Source organism: Cornus florida, unplaced genomic scaffold (genome assembly GCF_030987335.1).
Source record: "Cornus florida cultivar Cherokee Brave unplaced genomic scaffold, ASM3098733v1 CherokeeBrave_3.0.0_Hap2_Chr01, whole genome shotgun sequence".
Classification (NCBI taxonomy): domain Eukaryota; kingdom Viridiplantae; phylum Streptophyta; class Magnoliopsida; order Cornales; family Cornaceae; genus Cornus; species Cornus florida.
Genome location: NW_026775571.1, coordinates 850,604 through 860,860, shown reverse-complemented (window position 1 = coordinate 860,860; position 10,257 = coordinate 850,604). Strand labels below are relative to the sequence as shown.

Here is a 10,257-nt window from a genome sequence, read left to right as displayed (position 1 = left end):
CCTAAACCAGTCTCAACCGGCGAGCTCAGATCCGAGTACTGCGTAGCAGAAGAGCCAAACTCATATGTGAAGATATTCCAACAGGACTCCATTGACAATTGAGAGAAGCTTTCAATTTTTCTTTAGAACTATGAGTTCAAATCTGATGTAGCACTAGAGAACAGAGATATGAGAAATATGATTGAGAAATCTTTCTAACAACCACTTAAGGGCCTGTTTGGATTGTCTTTTCAAACGTTGCTTTTGGTTTTTTTGGACTTGAAAGTTATTTTGAGTAATATTAGGCTAATTTTTTAGAAGAGCTTTTGAATTTTAGAAGAGCATTTTAGAGAAACTTCTTCTTCCAAACACATATTTCAAGCGTACCCTCTTATTTAGGTAGTGAGAAAATAAAATTACAATATATGCCATTATAAAAAGGCGTCTTCTTCCAAAACCCTAACACAACTCAAAGGACAATTTTTACAACTCAAGCACAGGCGATCTGAAAGTTTATCATCATATCCAGTAAATATGTTGATTGTTCTGTCAAGGTCTGCTCCCCTAGCCGATCTTCATCCGTTTTTTCGTCCTTCATTATGAAAGCATGAAAAAGGGGAATATTTTAGTTTACGGGAGAAAGGGCCGATTCCAGAAAGTGAAGAACCATTGGTTATTGATATTAGCATATAGAAGAAAAACTTGAATGTTTGAGTTTTGCACTATGAAGTTTCGTATGTCTTTTACGAAGGAGATGGAAGTGAAATGGCTTAGAAACCACTGCTGTACTGGTTGGAGGGTCAATATATATGTGTATAAATAAGTGGTTTGGTCCTTCTAGTTGTTTGATGTTCTTGGTGCCTGTTTGGTATATCCTCTTTTGTGACATTATTGTTTTCTAAAATATATAAAGGTTAATTTCTAAAAACTCCCACTACTTTCAAAAAATGATCATTAAATCCCCATAAGTTTAAAAAACCCCCCAACAATATAACAATGTTATCATTTTACCCCAATTCTATTAATTGACTATGTGAAATGACTAAATTACCCTTATTATATTCCCTTTTATTTACAAAACCAAAAAATCATATTTTTGAAATTACAATATTATCCTTTAGCACAAAACCACCGTAGTAGTTGTACTGGACATTAAAACGTCCTCGACATGAAAACCCAACTATTCCGATGAGTTTCAGAGCGTCGACCATTGGGATTTCTCAATCTCCGGTGAAGTGAAGGACTAGAGAAGTGGGTTTGTTGTTACCGACGGTGGAAAACGTTGACGGAGAGAATGACTTTGAACTGGGTGTGAACAAATTGAAGAGCAGTGGCTGTAATAGTCATCTCTTTGGCAACGAGCAGCGACGCGGTCTGACATCAACCTCTCCCTCCCTGGAAATGCCTTCGATGTCGTCGTCCGTGCCAAGACTGCCCTCGATCTCGCCTGCCCTACCGTCCTCGATCTCATGCGCCGACATTGAAAAAGAGGTAATTTGTTCCACTGCTGTTAAAGTGTCAAATGACATTTCCTATGCATGGGCTTTCTTCCTCACAGGGTGTATATATGTATTAATATAACAACATTAACTTTAAACTTACACCAACAATATAAAAAACCCTTCTTTACATACACCTGAATTAACTCTAAAACCCTAGTACTTAAAAGTCCAAACCACTTCTAAACCATTGAATAAGAGGGTTACATATACTAAAATCAAACAGATGAATGTGTGTACTGTGTCTGTGTGTGTATATATATATATATATGAACCCCATCTGTTTCTATCAATAAACATTCCAATCCCCGATTCTAATCAATATTATGTATATGAAGGGCACTATTATTAGATGTGGTGCCCTTTTTTGACTCCAAGCTCATAATATGAAAGAGAAGCTGATGACAACACACAATTTATGAGTTGTTTCAAATTCTACACCCATAATTTATTAAAAGGGTAAGAATATAGTTAAAACTTAATCGAGAAAGCAAACAATTTACAAATAGATTAGTAATAAAGTGAGACACATAATCATCAAGATTAATAGGGGCCTCAGTAAAATCTAGTAATATCATGTGAATGCAGCTTCACCAAGTAAGTTCTTTCTGCAGAGCAAAGACTTAGATCTGCTGCACCTCAAACAACTTGGATTAGATCATCCTTAGCACCTACAATATAACAAATTGATTTTAGGCATATTTAATATGCAAAAGATGTTAGTAGTATTTTTTTTATCAAAAGAATGGTAAAATGACTCAAAAAGGTCAAGGACGGCAGGGCAGGCGAGATCGAGGACAACATGGCTTTCGAAACACTTTCAGGCATGGAGGAGAGAAGAGATGCTTGGGGGTATTTTCGGAATAATACATATAAATATATATCACTTGTTTGCACATGTTACACCAGGGGTATTTTCGTCATAAAGTCACATTGGCAAAGCAATTGTTAACCACGCGCTGGGTTAATGGCCCATTTGACAGAATTGGGGTAAAATCACAACGTTGTAATATTATTAGGAGTATTTAAAATTGGTGGGGGTTTAATGATCATTTTTTAAAAGTAGTGGGAGTTTTTAGAAATTAACCCAATATATAATGAAAAATTGATGTCCTGTAATATAAGTCTAACAGTCTATCATAGTTTGGCTCTATAATTTGAACTAAACATCCCATCTTTGACATCCAACAATGCAAGAATATGGGTTTTTTTTTTTTTTTTTTCCTTTTCGCTTGAACAAGCTATCCACCTCCATTTGACTTTATTTTCCCCCCTCCATTTGACTTAATTCTTTAATTTTTCTATTTATTCAATATATTGCTGATTAGGTATCAAAATCCAATTTTTTTCATGGATAAATTTTTTTCTCAAATCCCAATTTTTTTTTTGTTAGGTTGCTTTTACCTACAGAAATGCTTACTAGGTGAGCTTCTGTTCTAACTTCAAAATATTAGGTTAGGGTGCTTTTGGTTTGGATAATGATTTATTATTATCCGTGAATTTATTATTTTGTAGATAAATATTACTTGACTGACAGAGAAAATATATTGGGAGTTATCCAAAACTTATGTCTAGATAAATATTTTATTTCATCATATTAACAATGAGATGAAATTGGTACTTTTTTTTTTAAGCACAATATACGTTGGTATGTGAAATTAATTATATTTTTTTTCCTAATTGGTATTCACACACACTTGTCTCTTCTGAGACCTCTCTTTGTGAAATAAGAGGCTAATATCGTTTAAGTTACTGCGCGTTGGTGTGAAATTAAATTTGATTACATTGAAAGTTTATTTGTTACTTAGAAAAGAGTTGGGTATGAAAAAACAGTTAAATACTTATGTTACCAAACAATCCAAAATAACATTCTTTTTAAGGGCAAAATAGTTATTTCAGTAATAAAAGAGTTTCAACAAATATTTTGCCAAACATTTAGTTTTGGCATTAGAAACTCTTTAAAAATACAATATTCAAACACTAACACATAAGCCAAATGAAAGAGATAGCTTCTACTTCTCTTTCTCTTTTACCTAAAAGCAGAAGCAAAAATTATACCAAACAAAGCCCTTAGAGTCATACCATTTACCATTAACATCCTCCAATATCATTCTTTTTACTGGGTTTGAAGAGTTTTGCAGTCGACTTGTTTTAGGAATTATCCAATGGGGGGCTTCAAGCATAAAACGTTGGCGTTTTGAGGATCGTAAACAACATCTTTGAAGGTATTATCATCTTTTCAACTAGCGCAATTCTTCTTTTTACCTAGCACACAATTCATTTCTCCGAACAAAAAGTCTTTAATGCACACTTTCAAAACTATAGGGTGAAATTGATGGATTTTATTTGCACATTTTTAAAACTGGGTTGGGTTTTTTTTTTTTTTTTTATAATAAAATATATGTGTGTGTGTGTATATATATATATAAAGAGAGTAATATAAAGAGATGGAGAGAGAGAGAATGGAAGAGAGACAGAGAGAATGAAAATTTGTTATTACAAAACACGTCCCAGCAGTACATATGTATGGCCATATATATAGGCGCAGGAATTAGCTTCCCTAAAAAGCCACTACTAAAATCTTCCTCTGTAAGCTTTAAATTGTGATGTCATGGATGACATACTTCATTGTGGGCCCCACTTCCATTATATATATATACATAACACTCCCCCTTGGGGTCCACAATACTACATTAAGAATATGCCTTGTTAAAAACCTTGCTAAGGAAAACCCAGTAAGACAAAACCCTAGCGAAGGAAAAAGAGTACAGTACTCTTATGTATCTGAAAATGGTATTGCATAGATTAAAAACTGCCTCATTAAAACCTTACCAGGATAACCGAGTGGGATAAAACTTGGACGAAGGAAAAAGAGTACAGTATACCAATACCTCTTCGATCAATTGCACCCCCTTATTAGATCAATCATAAAGATCCTTTAGTTGACACATTCCAATATTGTGCACCAGCTTCTTGAATGTTGTAGTTGGAAGCGTTTTAATGAATAGATCTGCTAGATTTTCACATGAACGTATCTTTTAAATATCAATATCACCCTTTTTCTGGAGTTCATGTGCATAAAAGAATTTTGGTGAGATGTGCTTGGTCCTGTCACTTTTAATATACCATTCTTTCATCTATGCAATGCATGCCGCATTATCTTCATATAATACTGTTGGGCTATCTTTTATTGATGAGAGACCACATGTTGTTCGAATATGTTGGATCATTGATTTCAACCAAATGCATTCCCTGCTTGCCTCATGAATTGCGAGTATCTTATAATGATTTGAAGAAGTTGCAATCATTATCTGTTTCATTGATCGCCATGATATAGCAGTGTCGTCACAGGTAAACACATATCCTATTTGTGAATAGGCTTTATGTGGGTCAGAGAGATAGCCGGCATCAGCATATCCAACTAATTGAGGATTTGATGCTTTTGAATAAAATAATCCCATATTAGTTGTACCATGAAGATATCGCAATATGTGTTTGATTCCATTCCAATGTCTGCGAGTTGGTGCAGAACTGTACCTTGCTAATAAATTGACAGGAAAAATTATGTCAGGTCTTGTGCTACTTGCAAGATATAAAAGACATCAATCGCACTAAGATAAGACACTTCAGGACCAAGGGGTTCTTCATCATCCTCTCGAGGACGAAAATGATCTTTCTTGATGTTAAGTGATCGGACAATCATTGGGGAGCTCAATGGATAGGCTTTATCCATATGAAAATGTTTTAGAATCTTTTTTGTATATGTTGATTGATGGATGAGAATACCGCTCGAAAAATATTCAACCTACAGCCCAAGGCAGAATTTTGTCTTTCCGAGATCTTTCATTTCGAATTCTTTCTTTAAATAAGTGGCCGTCTTTTCGATTTCATCCAATGTTCCCACAAGATTCAGATCATCAACATATACTGCAACAATAACAAAACCAAATTCTGATTTGTTAATAAAAATGCATTGACAAATATGACTGTTCACATACCCTTCTTTAAGCAAGTAATCGCTAAGGCGATTATACCACATTCGTCCAGATTGTTTCAATCCATACAAGGATCATTGTAATTTTATCGAGTACATATTACGTGGTTTTGTTTCAGGCATTTTAAATCCTTCTGGGATTTTCATATAAATATCACTATCTAGTGATCCATATAAATATGTTGTAACCACGTCCATTAGATGCATATGCAATCTTTCTGTGACTGCCAAATGTATTATGAATCTAAAAGTAGGTGCATCAATCACAGGGGAGTATGTTTCCTCATAATCAACATCAGGTCTCTGTGAGAAACCTTGAGCTACTAGTCGAGCTTTGTATCTCACAATTTCATTTTTCTCATTATGTTTTCGTACAAACACCCATTTGTACCCAACAGGATTAACACCCTCAGGTGTCTGGACTACTGGTCCAAATACTTCACATTTAGCTAATGAATTTAGCTCTGCTTGTATTACTTTTTTCCATTTCGGCCAATCATTTCTTCATCGACATTCTTCGACGTTTTGAGATTCCGGATCCTCATTTTCAATATCAAGAGCAACGAGATATGAGAATATGTTGTCGACAATAATTTCATTTCTATTCCATCTCGTTTCATAATTTAATGAGATCTCATCATTTTCAGGTACCTTTGCCTCATCAAGGGCATATGCCTCATCAAGGGCCACATCATCATCTGTTGCCTTTGCCTCATCAATATTTATTATTTCATCATATTTAGGTACCTGAGACTCATCAAGAGCCTCTGCCTTATCAAAGGCTATTGTTTCAGATTGATCAATAATATCTGTTGCTCCTTTTGTGGCCTCTTCAGGAGTGCCACTTTTCTTTGTGATTTCCTTTTACGAGGAGTGATATCTTTTGCGCCAACTGGTCTGCCACGCTTCAAGCATGTTTTAGATGCATTTGTTGCATTACTAACAGAAGGTCCCTCAGGGACAGTAATTCGTGCTGGCACATTTGTAGCTGGTATATGTGATTTTATCACTTTCTTTGTATCAGTAAATGCATCAGGTAATTGATTTGTAACATTTTGCAAGTGAATGATCCTCTGAACTTCTCGTTCACATTGGTTTGTACGAGAATCAAAATGAGACAATTCCAGGGCATTCCAAGTAAGATCACGTTGCTGCTGTGCCTTTTCTCCCTCTAATGGTGGGAAAACAGTCTCGTCAAAATGACAGTCAGCAAATCGTGCTTTAAAGACATCACCTGTCAGGGGTTCAAGATATCTAATAATAGATGGAGAATCAAAACTAACATAAATTTTAGTGCGTTGGGGTGGTGCAATTGGAACATATACAGCGCAACCAAAACTCGTATGATAAGCAAGTTGGTCGTATACGAACTAATGATGCAGCATGTAATATGGCATGACCCCAGGCAGAAACAGGTAATTTTGTTCGCATAAGCAAAGGATGACCAATTAACTAAAGTCTTTTAATAAAAGATTCGGCCATACCATTTTGAGTATGAGTGTGTGCAACAGGGTGTTCAACATTAATTCCAACTGACATGCAATAATCATCAAAAGCTTGAGAAGAAAATTCAGCGGCATTATCAAGACGGATTGTCTTAATTGGGTAATCAGGAAAGTGTGCCCGTAATTTGATGATTTGAGCAAGAAATTTAGCAAATGCAACATTACGAGTAGAAAGCATACAAACATGTGACCATCTTGTTGAGGCATCAATTAAGACCATAAAATAGTGAAATGGTCCACAGGGTGGATTAATTGGCCCACATATATCCCCGTGAATTAGTTGCAAAAATGGGGGAGGCTCAATAATGACTTTTGAAGGGGATGGTCTGATAATCAACTTACCTTGTGAGCAGGCGGTGCATAGATGATTATTTGGTAAGATGATTTTTTGATCATTTAGTGGGTGACCATGTGAATTTTCAATAATTCGACGCATCATTGTACTCCCTTGGTGACCAAGTCGATCATGCCAAAGCATAAAAAGTTTTTGGTCACAAGATTTTTTATGGATCACAGCATTTGACTCAATTGTTCTAATGGTTGTATAGTATAACCCAGAAGAGAAAACATGAAGTTTTTCTAATATTAGCTTCTTGCCTGAGGTAATGGAAGTAATGTAGAGATATTCCACATTTCTTTCATTTGCGGTCTCAATATGATACCCATTACGACGCAAGTCTTTAAAACTTAACAGATTTCTCCGAGATCTTGTAGAATATAAGGCATCATTGATTTGTAATCTTGTTCCATGTGGTAAAATCAAGTCTGTGGGACCTGATATGGTACTGACACTGGCGTCTGATAGAATTAAGTGGGAAAAATATTTTTGATCTCGAAGGATTGTATGTGTTGTTCCACTATCTGCAAGACATATGTCTTCTCCATTTATATTAGAACTAGTCAGATCCATTCCTATTCATGCAAATTTCTTTATTAGAAAAGAAACTTTTATAACAAAATAAACTTTAATACAAACTAGTGGATAAAAACTTTAATATAAGGAAAATAAAAACATAGTAGACATAATATGAAAAGAAAATAAGATTAATTGGTGGGGACATTTCCATCACCAATCAGGAAGTTTATCCTTTTATTACGGTCCTAAAAAAAAATCTGATACATCCAGATTTGTGATGTTAACTGGCTCATCATGATTAATGAAATACATTTCCAGATTTGTGGTGTGAACTGGCTCTTCATGATCAAAGAAATTCATTTCCTTTTGTTTTCCCTTTTCTTTCATTGAGGCTTGGTAAAGTTCAGCCAGATGCTTAGGTGTACGACAAATACTTTACCAATGCCCTGTCATGCCACACCGATAACAAGTATTATCATGTGCCTTGGAAGGTTGAGCCACATCTTTCCTTTTTTCCTGTTTCATTTCATGATGATCTCTCCTTTGAGGATATGGTATGGATCTCTGATTGCGAAAATGTGAGGATTAATATCCTTCACAATAATAAGAATGATTTCTACCACGACCATAGTCATTATTGTGTTCGTTATTTTTGCCACGACCATATTCATTTCTACCACCACGACAACGTCCACATCCGCGTCCACGATCACGAGATGAGGCAACATATGTTTCAGGGATTGGTGTCGATCCAGTTGGACGGGACTGGTGGTTTCTCAACAAAAGCTCATTATTTTGCTTTGCCACACGCAAACATGATATCAGCTCTGAATATTTTTTAAATCTACGCTCTCGATATTGTTGTTATAAGAGTATATTCGAGGCGTGAAATGTGGTGAATGTTTTTTCTAGCAAAAGTTCATCAGTAACAGTATCACCACATAATTTTCAATGTAGAGCTGATTTTGAATAGAGTAGAGTTATATTTAGCCACAGTTTTAAAATCTTGCAACCTCAGTTGCAGCCAATTAGCTCTCACCTTTGAGAGGATGACTGTTTTTTTATAATCATATCTTTCTTTCAAATTATTCCACAAACAAAGTGGATCTATTTCAGTGAGGTATTCATTTTTCAGTTCTTCACTAATATGGCGCCGAAGGAAAATCATGGCATTTGCTTTATCTTGCAATGATGCATCATTATTTTCTTTAATTGTGTCTGTAAGGCCTATGGCATCCAAATGGATCTGAGCATCCAGAATTTATGATAAATAATTTTTGCCAGAAATATCCAGAGCCACGAATTCCAGCTTTGTCAGATTTGACATTTTCAGAATAACTAGATGTGACAACAGTATAAAAATATAATTTAGCATAGTATATAAATAAAATGGCATTGAATGAAATAATAATATAATATAAATTATTTAAATAACAAAGATGGTAAATCCAGCCATAGTGAATAAATTATGAAACAATAAAGGCGGTAAAACCAGTCATAAAACATTAAATAATAAAGGTGGTAAGACCGACCATAATTAGTGGATCAGTAAATAATAAAGGTGGTAGAACCGACCATAGTGTAAGCACATATATTATTTAAGTGAACAAATTTATTTTATGAACAATAATCTATAATTACAATTTTCTTACCCTTTGGAATCAGAAATACTATTTTCTTTAATAAAACAAACCAACCCAACAATCTATCAAAACTAATATCACAAAATAGATATATAGTTGGGATAGAAAGAGGGAGAGAAAGCTTTTTCTTCAAATCTGAGATGGATGGAGCTCGTGCTAATAACGTATAATAAAATATATATGTGTGTGCATACATATATATATATATAAAGAGAGTAATATAAAGAGATGAAGAGAGAGAGAACGGAAGAGAGACAGAGAATGAAAATTTGTTATTCCAAAACACGTCCCAGCGGTACGTATGTATGGCCATATATATAGGCGCAGGAATTGGCTTCCCTTAGAAGGCACTACTAAAATCTTCCTCTGTAAGCTTTAAATTGTGATGTCATGAATGACATACTTCATTGTGGGCCCCACTTCCATTATATATATATACATAACATTTTTCGCATTTCACCTTATAATAATCATTAATAACTCGTCCCCGGGGGCTTGGATGAGATGAGAGAGTTATTGGCTTGGGATATCACTTGCCCAGGTTCGAGACTCTCCCACTCTTTTATATCTTGGACTAAAATTGTTGCTGAGGTGTGGGGTCATAGATAGTATCTCCGGTTTGCAGTCTGGGGTGAGTCTCTAAGGGGCCCTACCAGGGGAGTTTCGTTGCCAGCTAAAAAAAAAAAAATCACTAGTAACTCATATTATGTTAGGGGACCCACCCGAAACGCCGTGGATGTCCGTCCGTCGAAACAAACGAAAGGAACGCGCCTCGTATATA

At 35.2% G+C, this 10,257-nt stretch overlaps 3 non-coding genes across 3 annotated transcripts; all 3 read right to left on the bottom strand.

Annotated features, from left to right (window-relative positions):
* Positions 1-1,476: 1,476 nt before the first annotated feature.
* LOC132284605 (small nucleolar RNA U49) lies at positions 1,477-1,540 on the bottom strand. Its single transcript, XR_009472322.1, has one exon. It is a non-coding gene; the product is annotated as a small nucleolar RNA U49 (small nucleolar RNA).
* Positions 1,541-1,828: 288 nt separating this feature from the next.
* Positions 1,829-1,931, bottom strand: LOC132284545 (small nucleolar RNA snoR97). Its single transcript, XR_009472311.1, has one exon. It is a non-coding gene; the product is annotated as a small nucleolar RNA snoR97 (small nucleolar RNA).
* Positions 1,932-2,030: 99 nt separating this feature from the next.
* Positions 2,031-2,147, bottom strand: LOC132284473 (small nucleolar RNA Z278). The gene has a single exon (XR_009472289.1). It is a non-coding gene; the product is annotated as a small nucleolar RNA Z278 (small nucleolar RNA).
* Between the last annotated feature and the right edge of the window lie 8,110 nt (positions 2,148-10,257).